The 20,232-nt window shown below is 42.1% G+C and overlaps 1 long non-coding RNA gene across 1 annotated transcript in view; it reads left to right on the forward strand.

Annotated features, from left to right (window-relative positions):
• The first annotated feature begins 1,051 nt into the window (after window positions 1-1,051).
• The window catches only part of LOC114813257, a 113,909-nt gene continuing 94,728 nt past the window's right edge, over window positions 1,052-20,232 (forward strand). The window contains exon 1 of the long non-coding RNA XR_003760958.2: window positions 1,052-1,298. This is a non-coding gene — a long non-coding RNA (uncharacterized LOC114813257). The remainder of the gene's footprint in view (window positions 1,299-20,232) is intronic.

Consider the following 20,232-nt stretch of genomic DNA (forward strand, 5'->3'; position numbering starts at 1 on the left):
TTACATCAGCTTCAGCAGCTGTCTGATTATTGTCAGTTCTTCTTGGTCATCCTGCACACATACAAACTATCTGAATCAATTCTTTTATCGTCGCAACCCATTCCATCGTCTTCTGAGCATATTGATCTTCAGTCATGCACATACTCATCATACTCTTCACGGTGTTTCTGCCTGCAGGCTTCTCCTTCTCATTATTTCTATATTGGTCACTCTGTCCTCACAGCTGATGCCAATCATCCTTCTTACAAGTGCATTTCAAAGGCACTGGGCCTCTGGTGTGCCACACACAGAAAAATAACATTGAATTTCTCCTTTGTACCTGAAGAATCCATTCACAGCGCTGATTTAATTTAAATGCTAGTTAGATTTTTAAGACTTCCATGAAGGTATATTAATGTGTGTGTGTTTTTTCCTCCTTGTAAAAGAAAAAAAAATCCTTTTTTTAAAAAAAACGCAAATTGAGTGATTCCATCATATAAAAAAAGAAAGGATCGATATCGCCGTGACCGGCAGTCATACTATACTGGGCTGTGATCTTCTCAGATCTCATATCTGAGAGGGACATGGATGAAGAATATATAAAATATGAGACCCTTCTAGAATCCCAACTGGCCCTGGAAAGCACAGCTGGTGATTCACTTGAGGTTGGGGGAAGAGGGGTGCTAGCTAGCTGATGAGCACTGTTTCAGGAATTGGCATAGTTTGGTTTGCACTTTGTAAATGAGGAATTTAAAAAGAAAATTGTTCAACTCCAGTGGGTTCCTATCAAATTTTTGCAGTCCATTTCTGACCAACTCAAGTTAGCACCAGCTCCACCCAGGCAAGACAGATCTTCTTGATGCCAAAGGGAATGTTAGACTCCTAGAGCGGTGAAAGTTTAAGGAACTGGTGATTTCCCTTGTAATACTGTTCAGGGAGTTGGGTTGAGATAAAACGAGAGCTCAGTCACGATCTGGCAATAATACAGCCTAGTGTGTGGGCCACTGGGCATCTGGACAGTTTTCTGTCAGGGAATCTTTCCTGTTTAGCTTTCTTAGCTTAAGCATGATAAGAAAAATGCAAATGAAAGTGCTTCAGAATAGTACCTTAAGAAGAAAAGGCAAAGGTATTGTGGTGAATTAATGGATCTTTTCAAAGATATGCAGGCTGATTTTTTTGAGAGTAATGAGCAGCTGTTCTTAACCAGTGAGAAGAGGACAAGAGAAGGAAATAGGAAGAACCTGTATTGGATAGTGGTACCTTCTAGCTATCAGAGCTAATAGCCCCGAGGTTATCTCTGCTACATGAGCTCTCATCAGGTAAGCCATTTTTTTCCTTCAATTGTCTTGCCCATTTCTTGTCCCTCTCAACCACTTTTCAAATGGTCTTTTTTTTTAACTTTTTATCTCTGATAATCTGTGGTTTTGGGGGAGCCCCTGCTCCTTACCCCCGCCAGAACAGAATCCGAGGGCAAGAATTGAGGATGGCAGAGGCCAGGCCTGCTGGTCAAGATTAGATATGAACCTGTGGGGAAGGAAAGAATTTTTTGAAAAGTATGGTTGAATTGAGCTGGGGGGGGAGGGGGAAACGCCTATATGTACATTTTTCATATTCCAGGAGGCCGTCCCAGACTGAGCCCTCCCTTTCCCTCTGCTCCTCCTCCCCTCCCCATGCCCCCTTCTCCCACCCTCTACTCTTCCCCCTTCCCCTCCCCAAAGCACTGTGCATATTTGTATATTATTTATTACTCTATTTTGTTAATGATATGTATATATCTATGATTCTATTTATCTTGATGATATTTACACCAGACTACTTGTTTTGTTTTATTCTGTTTTGTTTTGTTGTCTGTCTCCCCCGTTTAGACTGTGAGACCATTGTTAGGCAGGGATTGTCTCTATCTGTTGCCTAATTGTACATTCCAGTGCTTAGTACAGTGCTGTGCACATAGTAAGTGCTCAATAAATATGATTGAATGATTGTACATATATATACATATATATATATATATACATATATGTGTAAATGAGAGTGTGTGTGTGTGTGTGTGTGTGTGTGTGTGTGTACACATATACTGGGGAGGGACAGTGGGAGCAGTAGGGCTTGGATATTCCCAAAGCTAGAATGGGTAAAGGGGAACAAAGCTTTTCAAAAGTTAAAAATAATATGGAGACCGGTAAGGTGTGAAGCAGGAATCAATCAGTGGTTTTTACTGAGGGACTACCGTGTGCAGAGCATTGTTATAAGTGCTTGGGAAAGTATAATGCCACAGAATTAACAGAAACACTCCCTGCCAAGTTTCCAATCTAGAGGAGGAGATGGATGTTAATACAAATAAATGCACGATTCATGATATATAATTTAAAGCTATGTACAGAAGTGTGTGGGGTTGAGGGCGGGGGGCATATCAAATGCCCAAAGTTCACAGATCCATGTGCATAAATGTAGAAGCCCACAGGGTACAGAGCAGAGGGCAACATGACTGAAAAGGAAGATTATGTCAGCAGTTAATAATAATAATGTTGGTATTTGTTAAGCGCTTACTATGTTCAGAGCACTGTTCTAAGCACTAGGGTAGACACAGGGGAATCAGGTTGTCCCACTTGGGGCTCACAGAATTAATCCCCATTTTACAGATGAGGTAACTGAGGCACAGAGAAGTTAAGTGAATTGCCCACAGTCACACAGCTGACAAGTGGCAGAGTGGGGCTTTGAACCCATGACCTCTGACTCCAAAGCCCGTGCTCTTTCCACTGAGCCACACTGCTTCACATTGGTAGCTTCACATTGGCAGTTGGTAGCAATAGCATTAATACCTAGGAAGAGGATGTATAGCAAGGGTTTGAGAAAGGACTTCTGTCAGAAATGGTTTAGCTGAAGGCTTTGAGGTAAATTAGTTAGCCTCGGTCTGCAATACTCAATTTTTTCAGAAGGTCCTTTTTTAATGGTATTTGTTAAGCATGCACTTACTATGTGCTAGGCATGTCACTTTTTTAAGCGCTTAGTACAGTGCTCTGCACACAGTGAGTGCTCAATAAATACGAATGAATGGATATAGTAAGTTCTGGGGTTGATACAAGTGAATCAGGTTGAATACAATCCATGTCCCGCGTGGGGCTCAATCTTAATCCCCCTTTTGCAGATAAAGTAACATGAGATGCAGTGACGTTAAGAGACTTTCCCAAGGTCATAAAGCAGAGAAGTGGCAGGACTAGATTAGAATCCAGGTCTCTGATTCCTTGCCTGGGAGTGGTGGATCTTGGTAGTCATGGAGCTAGCGCAAGAGGTTAGAAAAGCAAGAACTCCCTACTAAGTTTCTTCTAAGACACCTTTTTTCAGCCTACTGGATTCTGGTAGCTTATTAACAGACTTTTTTTCTGCCAGATCAACTCTTGATTATATGGGTTAGCACTCTGTTTATAACATAATTAATCAAAGACAAGGGCAGCCATCTTTGGGCTAAAGGTTGATGGGTTTCTGCTAAACATTCCGGGATGTCTCTCTGAAGGCATTTATCTTAACTTGTCATTCATATCAAAGATTCAGGGAGTGTGAGAAAAGCAATAGGCAGCTTCCCTGTTTGGTATGTGTTAGTCTGTTCTCCTGACTCCAGGAGGAGAAGAACATCTGTTTTGAAGACAGGCTGTTGGCTGGAATATTGGCTGAGAAAGCAAGGTGGGAAAGGAAATACTGAAAGAAATGTTAGAAAGGTACCTATGTAATATAATATATTAATAGTTTAACCTTTTCCTCAATTATTTCCCCTAGCTTTTCCCATTCGTGACCACTGTATAGAAAACTGAAACTAGGACAATCATCTGAGGAAAAGGAAAAAAAAATGACCTCATCTTTTATTACATTATGAGGATAATACAATGTGTTATTTTTTTTTACAAAAAAAGGTTAAGACCATTATCCAATAACACCTCATTAATCTTTTTAGCACTCAACATTGCTATTCATGATTTGGAGCTGTATTATATATGTAGTTTGGGAATTCCAGGATACTGGAGGTTAAAAGAGGTGGCAATACTTGACAGGACTGTGACACTGCTATAACTGTTGACTCTGGGTCAAGTGAAATACGTAGCAGCAGCCAAGGTGGCCAAACAGTGATGATTGTTCCTTGTTTCCTCTTCTTGCCTGACTTTTTAAAATTAATCAGTTCATCAGTAGTACTTATTGAGGACTCACCCTGTCCAGAACAATGTATTAAGCCCTAGGAAAAGTTGTTCTTGTCTTATGCTGTTGAGTCAACTCCAACCCATAGCGACTCCATGGATACATTTTTCCCAGAACGCCCCACTTTCATCTGCAATCATTCTGGTAGTGTATCTTTAGAGCTTTCTTGGTAAAAATATGGAAATGGTTTACCATTGCCTCCTTCCATGCAGAAAATGTAAGTCTCCTCCCTCTAATCTCTCCTATGCCGCTTTTGCCCAGCAAAGGGGAATTTTGACTTGTAGCAGATTGCCTTCTGCTCGGTAACCACTACCCAAGTTAGGAATGGAATGGGTAGGCCTCTGCTTGACTCTCCCTCCTGTAGCCGAGACTAGTAGAGTACTGGAAACTCTCCAGGTGTGACCCTGAGAGGGACTTGGAAGAGTACAGCATGGCTTAGTGGAAAGATCACGGGCTTGGGAGTCAGAGGTCATGGGGTTCTAACCCCGGCTCCGCCACTTGTCAGCTGTGTGATTTTGGGCATGTCACTTAACTTCTCTGGGCCTCAGTTACCTCATTTGTAAAATGGGGATTAAGACTGTGAACCCCATGTGGGACAACTGATGACCTTGTATCTACCCCAGCGCTTAGAACAGTGTTTGGCACAAATAACATTATTATCATTATTGTTATTTATTGATTAAGTAGACACAATCCCTGCTATAGAAGAGCTTATGGTATAACAGAGGAGACAGGCATTTGAATAAATTACATAGAGGGGAAGTAGCTGAGATGCGCATAAGGGCTATTGGGGCAGGTTGACAGGGTTGGTTAATACCAACGTGCTTAGTGGTGGGACTAAGTGCATAGATGGGGCAGTAGGAAAGGAAATAGGATGGGACTTGATAGTTTAATCCATTTCTGTTTCTCTCTTGGATGTACCAGAAAGTGGAGGCAGGACAGAATGGGTTTAACACCTTCCTTCCCTCCACCAATGTATTTGGGATGTCTCATTGAATGCCAATTTCAACAAATGAGGTCAGTCTAATTTTAGTAAATTTTTCCTATTTAGGATTGTCCTTCTTCCTCTTGGAGATCTTACAAGATGAATGCTTTTGTGTTTCATAATGGGCTGTCATGATTTTTACCGGTAGGCTGCAGAGAGCTTGGCCCAGAAGGTGAAGGAATATGTTGGGGTAGCAAAAGAATGAAAAGTGGAGTTTTGTATTCTCTAAATATTTCCGAGTCGTCTTGTCCAAGTAAGGCAATCCTGGAAGCACTCAAATATTGTAGGAGTACAGATTCTAGAAACCTTCAGAATTTTTTTTAATGGTATTTGTTAATGCTTACTATAAGCAAGGCACAGTACTAAGCGCTGGGGTAAAATCACTGGGTTGGACATAGCCTGTCTCACGTGGGCTAAGTCTTATCCCCATTTTTCAGATGAGGTAATTGAGGTTAAGTGACATGCCCAAGGTCACATAATAGACAAGAGTGAAGCAACATTGCATAATGGCTAGCGCATGAGCATGGGAGTAAGGTCACGAGTTCTAATCCCAGCTCTTCCACTTGTCTGCTGTGTGACCTTGGGCAAGTCACTTCATTACTTTGTGCCTCAGTTACCTCATCTGTAAAATGGGGAATGAGATAGTGAGCCACACAAGGGAAAGGAACTGTGTCCAATTTGATTTCTATGTATCCACCTTAGCACTTAGTACAGTGCCTGGCACATAGTAAGTGCTTAACAAATACCATCATCACCATTATTATTATTAAGTAGTGGAGCCAGGATTAAGACCCAGGTCCTCTGACTCCTAGGCCCATGATCTTTCCACTAGCCCATGCGGCTTCTGCCTGCATCACTGCTGTGCCTGACAGTAGTCCTTCCAATCAGATACTAATAATAATAATAATATTTGTTAAGCGCTTACTATGTGCCAAACACTGTTCTAAGCCCTGGGGTAGAGACAAGATAACCGGGTTGTCCCACGTGGGGCTCACAGTCTTAATCCCCATTTTACAGATGAGGGAACTGAGGCCCAGAGAAGTGAAGTGACTTGCCCAAAGTCACACAGCTGACAAGTGGCCCAGCTGGGATTAGAACCCATGACCTCTGATTCTCAAGCCTGTGCTCTTTCCACTAAACCACAATGCTTCTGCTCCCACACTCCTGGGCCCACTGGTTGAACCAAGACAGGTCACTTCAGTAGCTCACCCAGTACAGATGAAACAGTGTTATCATAAAGATGCTCTTGCAACTGGCTTTTTAATTTACTTTTTTACCTCAAGTGGGAGAATGTGAGTATTTAATGATATTAATGATAATAATAATTGTGGTATTTGTTGCAAGATCTATGTGCCAAGAACAGTACTAAGTAAGTTCAAGGTAATCAAGTCCCATATCGGACTCACAGTCTAAATTCGAAGAAGAACACATTTTGAATTCCCATTTTGCACATGAGGGAACTGAGACACAGAGAACTGAAGTGATTTGCCCAAGATCACGCAGCAGGTAAGTTGCAGAGCTGGGATTGGAAGGTCACAGAGAGGACCTCCCCAGACTGAGCTCTCCCTTTCCCTCTGCTCCTCCTCCCCTCCCCACTGCCCCTACTCCCTCCCTCTGCTATACCCCCTTCCCCTCCCCACAACACTTGTGCATATTTGTACATATTTATTACTCTATTTTATTAATAATGTGTATATATATGTATGATTCTATTTATTTTGATGGTATTGATGCCTGTCTACTTGTTTGGTTTTGTTATCTGTCTCCCCCTTCTAGACTGTGAGCCCGTTGTTGGGTAGGATTATCTCTATCTGTTGCCAAATTGTACTTTCCAAGAGCTTAGTATAGTGCTCTGCACACAGTAAGTGCTCAATAAATACAATTGAATGAATGAATGAAGTGCTTGGAGCATTTTGGGAGATTTTCCACCATTCAATCATTCATTCATTTTATCATTTATTGAGTGCTTACTCTGTGCAGAGCACTGTACTAAGCACTTGGAATGTACATTTTGGCAACAGATAGAGACAATCCCTGCCCAACAACAGGCTCACAGACTAAAAGGGAGAGACAGGCAACAAAACAAAACAGAACCAAACAAAACAAAACAAGTAGTCTGGTGTAAATATCATCGAGATAAATAGAATCATAGATATATACACATCATTAATAAAATAGAGTAATAAATACTATATACAAATATACACAAGTGCTGTAGTTGGGGGGAAGAGGGTACAGCAGAGGGAGAGAGTAGGGACAATAGGGAGGGGAGGAGGGGCTGAGGGAAAGGGAGGGCTCAATCTGGTAAGGCCTCCTGGAAGAGATGAGCTCTTAGTAGGGCTTTGAAGAGGGGAAGAGAGTTAGTTGGGCGGATGTGGGGAGGGAGGGCATTCCAGGTCAGTGGTTGGATGTGGGCCAGGGGTCAAACCATATATGTTTATGCTTATCATTGCCCTTGATGGAGTCTCTTCTTGGGAACGATGTATGAGTCTCAGTCCTGACAGTCCGAAAGTTTTAGGATCAAGAACCTTCACGAAGGATTTGTTTAATGCACGTGGATTTCACAGTGCTATTTGCACCCTCTCATCTCATTGGGGCCAGGCATACAGTGAGTGAGGTGATAGGCAGAGAATGCCGATGATGTTCTATAAAACCGTAACCTGGCCATTAAATTGCCTTGGAAGCCACTGCAGTCTTTACGGTTCTTCAGTCAGAAGCCTTCGTCACTGGTGGCATGGCCCCAGTAAGCAGAATGGCCCAGGGGAAAGAACACTGGTTGTGGAATCAGAGGAAATGAGTTACAGTTCTTGCTCCACCATTTTTCTGCCTTTTGGCCTTGGGCAAATTCTTAACTTCTCTGGGCCTCAGTTACCATATCTATAAAGTAGGGGTTCAATCCTCCTCCTTCTGACTTACTTTTAGCTCCATGTGGGACAACAACTGTGTCAGATTTGGTTATCTTATATCTACCCCATCACTTAGAGCAGTGTTTGACACATAGTAAGCACTTAAATACCATTTACAAAGAAAAGAAAAGAACAACAAAAAGAACAAGCAAAACCAGGAACAGATCTCAGAACTTCTGATTTCCAGAGCACTTAATCTCCTACTCAAGCTAATCTCCTAGTCAAGCTAATCATCACCCACCATGCTATATATGGCCATTATGAATCTTCACATCCTAAAACAAAGGAATTTGATCTTTTTGTAGCCTGGACGCTCCTTTCTAGACAGTAAGTCCCTTTTCAACAGGGAACTTGTCTACCAGCTCTCTTGTACTATACTCTCCCAAGTGCTTAGTATAGTTCTCTGCACATAGTAAGCACTCAGTATATGCTATCGATTGAATTCTCTCATTTTAAGAATCAGAAAAAAAAATGAGGCTGGGATTAAAGTGTTCTGGGTTTTAACCTCCAGAGTCAATTAAATATTATAAAGGTAAAAATTTCAAGTGTCTCTAATTTATGCAAATAACATATTCTTTTCATTTTATTTAGAGAGTCTGAACTGAACCAGTAACTTCTGCAAAACCTTTTAAAGAGGGTAATTTGCTCTCTCCAGGCCATAAGGCAGTAGTTGCATCAGGATATGCGGCAATATTCTTAAGTAACAGATGATCCCTTTTGGTTTTTTTTCAAAATCACTCCAATCAAAACAAGAAGAGTGTAAATTTATATGGGTGGGTGGGGCTTGGGAAGATAACTCTTTCCAATATTAACCAGATGAAAAGCTAGCATAATTTGGCAGTTTTTTTGCTACCTGATTAATTACTTCAGAGGAAGTTGGAGTGAAGTTCCCTATAAGCCACTCTACCAGCATCTTAATGAAATTTATTTCCTCTGGAGTGGAACGGAGACAAACTCGAACAAACTTCAATCAGCACCTGGGCGTACGTAGGAATTTGAATTTAAATTTTAAAGATTTGTGGACTGAAGCCAATTTGCAAAACATTTCAAATTCTTCAGTGATCTTTTTAAAATTCGTAACTACAGCTATGATGCTGTAATGAGTAAATGCATAAAACTATACTTTTAATCACCCACTTTTATGTGTTTGAGATTCTGTCACTCTCATCAGATAGAACCTTTTAGGATAGAAAATATAATTCTTCTACAATTATAAACACTATATTTGCATATGTTTATGTTATTTAATTTGGCATTTCATATTTCTTGAATGTGCATATTCATATACTCTTTGGCGGCAAGTTGCTATATGAGAAAATGCATATTATAAACATACATATGCCAGTGAGTATTTATGGTACATGCTATTTTTCTTTGCTCTTTTATGATGAATAATGTTGTGTCTGAGCTTTAATAGCAAGTATGAGTGATGCTTTTCTCCCTCTCTGAAAACTGCACTTTGAAATAGTGTATGGAAACTGACCCAACTGTTAAAAGAAGCTGGACTTTGTGTCTGGAACCATATTTGAAACATTTCTACACGACTGAACTTCTACTGCTAGTGCCCGAAAAACAGAACACAAAGGGAAATTGTAATGTTTGCAGAAAAGTGCATATTTCTGCTGCCTGGTTTGCTATATTTCTCTAAATTAAAACATTATACCAAGCTTTACTTGTTAAGATCACTCTAGTATGTTCAATAGTGTGTTTTTTTTAAAAAAAAGATGATTGACTTGTTTAACCTAAAGTGATAAACTGTCCGCCCACCCATTCAAGTATACACCCAGTCCTCCCTGTGACTTTCCCATTACTATATACAACACCACCATCCTCGCGGCTCAGAAACCCATAACCTTGGAATTATCCTTGGCTCATCCCCCTCATTCAACCAACATACTCAAACTGTGACCAAATCCTATACGTTCTACCTTCAAAATGCCACTAAAATTCACCCTTATCCTAGCACTTATCCTATCCCTCCTTGACTTGCATCAGCCACCTCATTGGTTGTCCCTGCCTCCTGTTTCTCCCACTATAGTCCATACTTGACTCTGTGGACTGGATCATTGTTCCAAAAAGAAGTTCGGTCCATATTTTCCCACTTCTCTAGAGCCTCCAGTGGTTGCCTTTTGACTCTCACATCAAACAGAAACTCCTTACCTTTGACTTTAAAGTACTCATTCACCTTACTACCTCCTACCTTACCTTGCTGATTTCCACCCAGCGTATTTACTTTGCCTCCCAGCATATTCATGTCACCCTCACGCCACCCTACTCTCTGTACCTCATTCTTGTCTATTTTACCATCCTGATCCTGCCTCTGACCTGGAACTCCTTCTTGCTTCAAATCGAACTGACCATCACTCTCCCCATCTTACAAACCTTATTAAAATAACATTTCTTCCAAGAGTCCTTCCCTGACTAAGCCTTCACTTTCCCCTAGTTCCTCTTCCTTCTGCAGTGTTCTGGTAGTCCAGTTTTGCAACCTAAGCTTCACAGCCCTTAGGTCCTTATCCGTACTTTATTTTAGTCTGTCTCTCCCTCGAGAATGTAAGCTCTCTGTGGGCTGGGAACGTGTCTACCAATTTTGTTATAATCCTCTCCCAAGTGCTTAGTACAGTGCTCTGCACATAGTAAGCTCCCAGTAAATACAATTGATTGGTTGATCATTTGATGACAACATATGAATATTTTTGAAACATTTTGTGTTACAACTGGTTAATCGATAGATCCTAAAGGGCTCTTTGTCAAAGAGGAGAGGTGAAAAAGTTAAATACATCAAAGATATAAAAGAATACAAAAAGAAAATGAATATACATGGTAAAATATTTTGTTGAGTAACACACATATCTCAAGGAATAAAAGATAAAGTCAAAGAGAAATTAGCAGGGAGGGATAAATGATCAAACTGAATTTGGTTTTAAAGATGTTATGGAACGTTTATTTCAAGCAAAGGTTTTGTAGTTTTATGACTCTTATGGGACTTCTAATAAAATTTCAATCAAATAGCCATCCTAGAGTCTGAAAAGCAATTTAAGAAAGAGATGAAAATTAGCCAAAGATCAGGAAATCTCTTCAAATAATTGATATACATTTATATTTACTGGATACTTTTGTGCAGAGCACTGTACTAAGTATTATCAAGGAAATTAGCATGATCCCAGCCCTAAAGGAGCTTACGTTTGAACACATTTATGAAATGGAAGTATGTGCATGGGTGATGTAGTTATGAGAAAAAGTAGAGCAGCGAGGTGAATTATTTCACCTACTTTGAGTTTCCCCTGTTGATTTTCACGCCAAAACTCGGATATATTTATCCATGTGTTTTCAGTGGTAATGTCGTACATAGCATGTGATTTTTCTAGGGCTATTTAAAACAACTTTAAACAATAACATCTTGCTGCCTAAGTTACAAATAGATTAAGTTGAATATTTCAAATCTAACATGTAATAATAATGATTGTATCTGTTAAGCGCTTACTATGTTAAGTGCTGACTGTTCTAGGCATTGGGGTAGATACAAGGTTATCAGATTGTCCCTCGTGGGGCTCACAATCTTAATCCCCATTTGACAGATGAGGTAACTGAGACACAGAAAAGTTAAGTGACTTGCCCAAAGTCACACAGCTGATAAGTGGCAGAGCCAGGTTTAGAACCCACCACCTCTGACTCCCAAACCCATGCTCTTTCCACTAAGCCATGCTGCTTCTCTAATAGTTGAGGGTCCGTTCTTCTCCACTGATTCATTCATTCAATTGTATTTTTTAGATTGTGAGCCCACTGTTGGGCTGTGATTCTCTCTATCTGATGCGTAATTGTACATTCCAAGGGCTTAGTACAGTGCTCTGTACACAATAAGCGCTAAATAAATATGATTGAATGAATGAATGGAAAGGGGAGTATTGGCAAACGCCCGGCAATCTGCCATCACGTAGGCACTGCTACTCCACTACCCACTCACACCTTCATAACAAATCTGTCTCCCCACTGCTAGACTGTAAAGCTCGAGTAGGCAGGGATTGTCTTTATTGCTGAATTGTACTTTACAAGCTGCTAGTACAGTGTTCTTCACACAGTAAGCACTCAGTAAATACAATTGAATGAATAATGAACAAAAAGTCTTATAAAGTTATGTTTAGCTGGAGTGTGATGGAAAACAGGACACTTGCTGCAACCCAAAGGTTCCCCTGTTACAGAAGCAGGCATGTCTGCTTCAGAAGGGGATTTAAAGGGAGATAAGGAATGTTTCTTAATCAGTTGTATTTATTGAGTACTTTCTGTGTGCAGAACACTGAACTAAGCACTGGGAGAATACATAGAGTTGGTAGACACACCTGTCTCCAGTCTGTAAATACGTTGTGAGCAGGGAATGTGTCTACCAACTTGTGTACAGTGCTCTGCACACAGTAAGTACTCAAAAAATATAATTGATGATGATGATTCTCTCCCCACAGTGACTTTACAGTTTAGATAGGGAGGTAGGCATTAATATGAATGAACAACTTATTATATAAAACATATAGATATGTATAATGTTCAGCCCTCAAGGGCTGTAATCCTGTGTTCTCAGGAGTCTCAGATAGTAAAGTCCAGTTTAAATATAATAGGTGGGCTCCCTTTACTGAATATACTGTCCAGGATTTTAATTATAAGGAAATCACTTAGATGAGATTATACTTCGTAAGGGAATACAATGGTAAAGAACACAAGAAAGGGTTAATCTATCAGGAAACCCCTCAATTCCTACTGTATGAATATAGGAATAGCTCCAAAGAGAATACTTAAAGTCTAGAAATGTCTTTTCTTGAGCTCAGGAACACAAGAAGAGTGGGTCAGAATAGTAGGCAGGTAGCTGATGAAATCACTTGAGGGTTGTGTTTCCTTTAAAACTTTAATGGAAGGGACGCTAATGAAGCTTTTAGGGAATAGGGCATGAAGGGGAGCAGAAGAGGTTCTGCTTCTGGCTAAGGTAATGAAGATGAGTTGCCACCAAGGAAAGAATTATGGTTTTTCATTAGCAGAGAAGGGAGAGTAGAGTAATGCAGCAGAGGTCATACGGTAGTGATCTTTATATGAAAGTTCAGAGCATTGGATTAATCTGGAATAACTGGGACCAGGACTAGTTGAGGACTGGATGTCCTCCCGTCTCCTCAGGCTTAACATGTCCAAAACAGAACTCATCTTACCACCCAAACCCTGTCCTCCCCCTGACTTTGCCATCACTATAGACAGCACCACCATCCTTCTTGTTTCAAAAGGCTGTAACCTTGGCATTACCCTTGATTCCTCTCTGTCATTCAACCCACATATTCAATCATTAAATCCTGTCCCACCTTCATAACACTGCTAAAGTCCACCCTTTCCTCTCCACCCAGACTGCTACCAGGTGAATGTAATCATCCTCTCCTCTTGGATTCCTGCATCAGCCTCCTTACTAACCTTCCAATAGCCTGCCTCTCCCCTTCCCAGTCTGTACTTCACTCTGCTGCCTGGATCATTTTTCTACAGAAACATTCAGGACATGTCACCCCACTCTTCAAAAACTCCAGTGTTTGCCCATCCACCTCTGCACCAAACAAAATCTCTCACCATTGGCTTTAAACCACTCCATCAACTTGCCCCCTTTTACCTCACTTCACTACATCCCAGCCCTCACACTTCACTCCAACCTTCTCATTGAACCTTGATCTCACCTATCTTGCCACCAGCTCCTGGCCCACATCTTGGCTCTGGTCTGGAGCACCCTCCCTCCTTAAATTTGATTGACAGTTACTCTCCCCCCATTCAAAGCCTTATTGACAGCACATCTCCTCCAGGAGGCCTTTCCTAAGCACCCCCCCTTACCTCTTCTCCCACTCCCTCTGCACCACCCTCACTTGCTCACTCTGTTCTTACCCCCTCCCAACCCTACATCACTCATGTACCTATCCATAATTTTTTTTTATATTAATGTCCATCTCCCCTGCTCTAGACTGTAAGTTCCTTGTGGGCAGGGAATGTGTCTGTGATATTGTTGTGTATTTTACTCTCCCAAGCGCTTAGTACAGTGCTCTGCACACAGTAGGCACTCAATAAGTGATTGAATTTATTGAATGAATGAGTGAATGAGTTCTACCAAAATTAGCTTGGCTTCTATTAACTAAAGTTTGTTTATCTAGATTAAATAAAACAAACAAGCTTTGGATAATTGGTCGACCAGATAACTGATATTTGAATGATGAACTCTCCCCTCGAATTTGACTATGGAGGAAGAACCAGTAGTAGTAACATACATAATAATGGGTATAATTAAATACTGTGTATTTTTTCACAAAACACATTATGTATTTTCGTTATTTTTCAGAACACTCATTTGCAGTATATGCTAAGATTTTACTATACTTTAACAACTATTATTTGAGGCTATTTTCTATGCAATGAAAGATTAACAGTGATGAGTTGTAGATATAGCAAAACTAGCTATTACAAGCTATTATTATTAGAGGAAGCAGCATGACCTAGTGGAAAGAGCATGGGGTCCTGGAATCAGAGCACCTGGTTTCCAATCCCTGCTCTGCCACTTACTTGGTGTATGACTCTGGGCAAATAATTTCTCTGCCTCAGTTTCCAAATCTGTAAAATGAGAATTCAATACTCGATATCCCTCTTTCTTTGACTATGAGCCATGTGGGGGGGAGGGACTTTGTCTGGTCTGCTTATCTTGTATCTGCCCCATTACTTTGCGAAGTGCTTGGCACACAGGTGCTTGAATATGAGAGTGATAATAATGATAATAATAATGATGTCGACCTTGACCACCTCTACTTCATCCTTGCCTCTCCTCGCCCCACTCCAGTCCATGTTTCACTTTGATGCCTGGATCATTTTTCTACAAAACTGTTCTCTCCATGTTTCCCAACTCCTCAAGAACCTCCAGTGGTTGGCCATCCATTTATGGTAAGCATAAATTCCTTACCATAGGCTTCTTAGCATTCTATCACCTTGCCCACTCCTGCCTTACTTCCCGATTTCCTACTACAACCAAAACCACAAACCTAACTCCTCTAATGCCAACCTACTCACTCGATCTCATTCTGGTCTGTTGCATCTCTGACCCCTCGCCCACATCATGCCACTGGCCTGTAACACCCTCCCTCTTCATATCCAACAGACAATCACTCTCTCCACTTTCAAAGCCTTACTGAATGCAGATATTCTCTATGAGACCCTCCCCTACTGTTTTCTCATTTCCTTTCCTCCCACTCCCTTCTGTGTTGCCGTTACATTTGGATATGCACCCTTTTTCTACCCCTTCTTCAGCCCCAAAGCACTTATGTACATATCCATAATTCATTTACATTATTGTCTGTCTCCTCACTCTAGAGTCTAAGCTCATTGTGGGCAGGGATATATCTATCAGCTCTGTTGTACTATACTCTCCCAAGTGCTTAGTATAGTACTATGTACAGAGCAATGTACTAAGCACTCGGGAGAGTACGGTACAACAGAATTAGCAGACACATTTCCTGCCTATAATGAGATACAATTGATTGCCAGGTTTTTCAAGTAAATTCCTGTTTATTTCAGCCCTCATTTCATGCTACAATTTAAACTGGCAGTAATTAGATATGAGCATCTCAAACCTCATTTCTTTTTTTTTTCCTTTTTTTTTGGGTCCTGTGTTCACATAATAATAATGATAATGAGGGCATTTGTTAAGTGCCTACTATGTGCCAAGCACTGTTCTAAACACAGGGGGAGATACAAGGTAATCAGGTTGTCCCACGTGGGGCTTCCAGATTTAATCCTCATTTTACAGTTGAGGTAACTGAGAAACAGAGAAGTTAAGTGACTTGCCCAAAGTCACACAGCTGACAAGTGGCAGAGCCGGGATTAGAACCCACGATCTCTGACTCCCGAGCCTGTGCTCTTTCCACTGAGCCATGCTGCTTATTCCTGATATATAAGTGGGATTTGACTTTTGCATATTGTGCTAAAATTTTGCTATTCCATTGTGATTGAGCATCAATTAAATGAATCAAAGACAAAAAGAAAAACAAATATTCCTTTACTTCCAGGTATTCATGGATTTGTGTGTGTGTGATTGGAAGATTCAAAAACAAAATTATCTTTATTTGGCGACTGGTAGAAAAAGTATATTAGCTTTTTAGATTGTGTTTAATGATTTGCTATTTCTTTGTCTGGTCAGTCTGTAAATTTTTAGGTGCATGATAAAAGTTAAAAATTTGGATGAAAGCAATAGGTGGCCTGGAAAGAAATATTTTACTATGGAAGATGGCTGTATTCGTCAGTCCAAAGACATCTGAAGTTGAAAACATTAGTGTATCTTGAGCCCATGTTGAACAGGGGCTGTATTGACCTGATTATCTTCTATATACTCAGGAGCTTAGTACAGAGCTTTACACACAGTAAGTACTTTACAAATGTCACCATTAATATTATTATTGCTGTTCTTGAGTTTTTTGCTGCATTTATTTATTTGAATTACTAGTAAAGGTGTGTGTTTGCTAATTTAACTGCACCATTAACAAAGCAGCAATATCTTCCATTCATTCTTATACTTTTTGAGTGCTTACAGAATAATGTATCAAGTGCTTGGGAGAGTACAATACAACAATAAACAGAAACATTCCCTGGCCACAAAAGCAACTCTTCTAATGGAGAGTTGCTTATAATACTACACAATATTAGGGGGGATAGATTTTATTGAAATAAATATTTGGAATCACAATTTGCACTCATTTCTGCCATTAGTGTTCTCATTGTTCCTGTACAAGTCTCCCATTTTAATTTTCCTGGGAATTCTGAGCCTCCGGGCAGATTGTCTGTTGACATTCTATAGGCTGAACACAGCATAGTTCTTTTAATTAGCTGACATTTATGAAACACTCACAGGGTCTAGATGCTTTTCAGAGTATACCAAAAGCATGAGTCCCTCTTCCAAGAATATGTATTTCTCTGTAATGTAACTCTGAAAGAGGATCATCACTGAGTAACAAAAGACACGTAGAAATGTCATATTTAGGTGAATCTATTTATTTAATGGTACTTGTCAGGCACTATGGGCCAAGCACCATAATCCCATGCACTTACCACAGTGCTCTAAACAGAGTAAGCGCTCAATAAATATGATGGAATGAAGTGTTGGAGTAGTGATGAGATAATCAGTTTGGACATAGTAGTCCCTTCTATTATGGGGCTTGTCACAAGGCCCCAGTTCGTACCAACTAGGACCTTCCCGGACCGGGGGAGCCTCGGTGACACGTATTAGAAGTCAAACCACACCTCTGATCACCAAGGTTACTGTGGAAAGTTTTTACTTAGTTTTGCCGACATGCAACGGACTGACGCATCCACCCACTCAGTCCACTCCACCAAGGGTCCAATACCAGTCTGTGGTCAAAGGAGCCCATTCTGCCTGTGCTCCTTCTTTCTGCTTCTAAGTGATACTGCCTTCTGCTCCTGTTTAGTGGGGCTCTTCTGCTGCTTCTGTTCATTCATTCATTCAATAGTATTTATTGAGCACTTACTATGTGCAGAGCACTGTACTAAGCGCTTGGAATGAACAAGTTGGCAACAGATAGAGACAGTCCCTGCCGTTTGACGGACTTACAGTCTAATCGGGGGAGACGGACAGACAAGAACAATGGCAATAAATAGAGTCAAGGGGAAGAACATCTCGTAAAAACAATGGCAACTAAATAGAATCAAGGCGATGTACATTTCATTAACAAAATAAATAGGGTAATAAATATATACAGTTGAGCAGACGAGTACAGTGCTGAGGGGATAGGAAGGGAGAGGAGGAGGAGCAGAGGGAAAAGGGGAAAGTGAGGCTTTAGCTGCGGAGAGGTAAAGGGGGGGTGGTAGAGGGAGTAGAGGGAGAAGAGGAGCTCAGTCTGGGAAGGCCTCTTGGAGGAGGTGAGTTTTAAGTAGGGTTTTGAAGAGGGGAAGAGAATCAGTTTGGCGGAGGTGAGGAGGGAGGGCATTCCAGGACCGCGGGAGGACGTGGCCCGGGGGTCGATGGCGGGATAGGCAAGACCGAGGGACGGTGAGGAGGTGGGCGGCAGAGGAGCGGAGCGTGCGGGGTGGGCGGTAGAAAGAGAGAAGGGAGGAGAGGTAGGAAGGGGCAAGGTGATGGAGAGCCTGGAAGCCTAGAGTGAGGAGTTTTTGTTTGGAGTGGAGGTTGATAGGCAACCACTGGAGTTGTTTAAGAAGGGGAGTGACATGCCCAGATCGTTTCTGCAGGAAGATGAGCCGGGCAGCGGAGTGAAGAATAGACTGGAGCGGGGCGAGAGAGGAGGAAGGGAGATCAGAGAGAAGGCTGACACAGTAGTCTAGCCGGGATATAACGAGAGCCCGTAGCAGTAAGGTAGCCATTTGGGTGGAGAGGAAAGGGTGGATCTTGGCGATATTGTAAAGGTGAAACTGGCAGGTGTTGGTAACAGATAGGATGTGTGGGGTGAATGAGAAAGATGAGTCAAGGGTGACACCGAGATTGCGGGCCTGAGAGACGGGAAGGATGGTTGTGCCATCCACGGTGATAGGGAAGTCTGGGAGAGGACTGGGTTTGGGAGGGAAGATGAGGAGCTCAGTCTTGCTCATGTTGAGTTTTAGGTGGTGGGCCGACATCCAGGTGGAGACGTCCTGGAGGCGGGAGGAGATGCGAGCCTGAAGGGAGGGGGAGAGGACAGGGCCGGAGATGTAGATCTGCGTGTTATCTGCGTAGAGATGGTAGTTAAAGCCGTGAGAGCGAATGAGTTCACCGAGGGAGTGAGGGTAAATGGAGAACAGAAGAGGGCCAAGAACTGACCCTTGAGGAACTCCAACAGTTAAAGGATGGGAGGGGGAGGAGGCGCCAGCGAAGGAGACTGAGAATGACCGGCCAGAGAGGTAAGAGGAGAACCAGGAGGGGACGGAGTCCGTGAAGCCAAGGTGAGATAAGGTACGGAGGAGGAGGGGATGGTCGACAGTGTCAAAGGCAGCAGAGAGGTCAAGGAGGATTAGAATGGAGTAGGAGCCATCGGATTTGGCAAGAAGGAGGTCACGGGTGACCTTAGAGAGAACAGTCTCGGTAGAGTGGAGGGGACGGAAGCCAGATTGGAGGGGGTCTAGGAGAGAATGGGAGTTAAGGAATTCTAAGCATCAATTGTAGATGACTCATTCTAGGATTTTGGAAAGGAAGGGTAGTAGGAAGATAGGGCGATAACTGGAGGGGGAAGTGGGGTCAAGAGCGGGTTTTTTTAGGATGGGGGAGACGTGGGCATGTTTGAAGGCAGAGGGGAAGGAGCCATTGGAGATTGAGTGGTTAAAAATAGAAGTTAAGGAAGGGAGGAGGGCAGGGGCGATGGTTTCAATAAGGTGAGAGGGAATGTGGTCTGAGGTGCTGGTGGAGGGAGTGGCACTTGCGAGGAGGGAGGAGATCTCCTCTGAGGATACTGCAGGGAAGGATGGGAAAGTAGGGGAGAGGGTAGGTGGGGGGAGGGGAGAGGTGGAGGGGTGACTTTGGGGAGCTCAGACCTGATTGTGTTGATTTTTGTGAGGAAATACGTGGCCAGATCGTTGGGGGTGAGAGATGGGGGAGGGGGAGGAACAGGGGGTTTCTCTACTTGCTTCTGCTCCTCAACATGCCCACATGTTACACCAGGTGCCTCAAAGCAACTGCCTTTTATCCGCCACCTGTCAGCTAGGTGACTTTGGGCAAGTCACTTAACTTCTTGGTGCCTCACTTGCCTCATCTGTAAAATGGGGATTAAGACTGTGAGCCTCACGTGGGTCAACCTCATTACCTTGTATCTACCCCAGCGCTTAGAAGAGTGCTTGGCACATAGTAAGCGCTTAACAAATACCAACATTATTATTATTATTATTATTATCTGCCTTAGGTGTCAGAGCTGTGGCTTTACGTGGCAGTCATTGATTGGAATAGGCCCATTACTGGGTAGAACAGGGAGAGATAGCCCAGCCTCCCTCCATGCTCTGCCCCCACAGGGCCTCAGTCACCTGTCTCAGGTAGAGCCCATTAGTGCCGTCGTGAAGTCTCTTCCCTGTTGTTGTTCACAGGATCATAAACAATCATTAATAAGGTAGCTTGCTGTGTGCTCACCACAGGGCTCACAGTGTAAATAGGAGGGAGTAGGGTTTAATTCCCATTTTAGTGATGAGGAAACTGAGACACAA

Source organism: Ornithorhynchus anatinus, chromosome 1 (genome assembly GCF_004115215.2).
Source record: "Ornithorhynchus anatinus isolate Pmale09 chromosome 1, mOrnAna1.pri.v4, whole genome shotgun sequence".
Taxonomy (NCBI): domain Eukaryota; kingdom Metazoa; phylum Chordata; class Mammalia; order Monotremata; family Ornithorhynchidae; genus Ornithorhynchus; species Ornithorhynchus anatinus.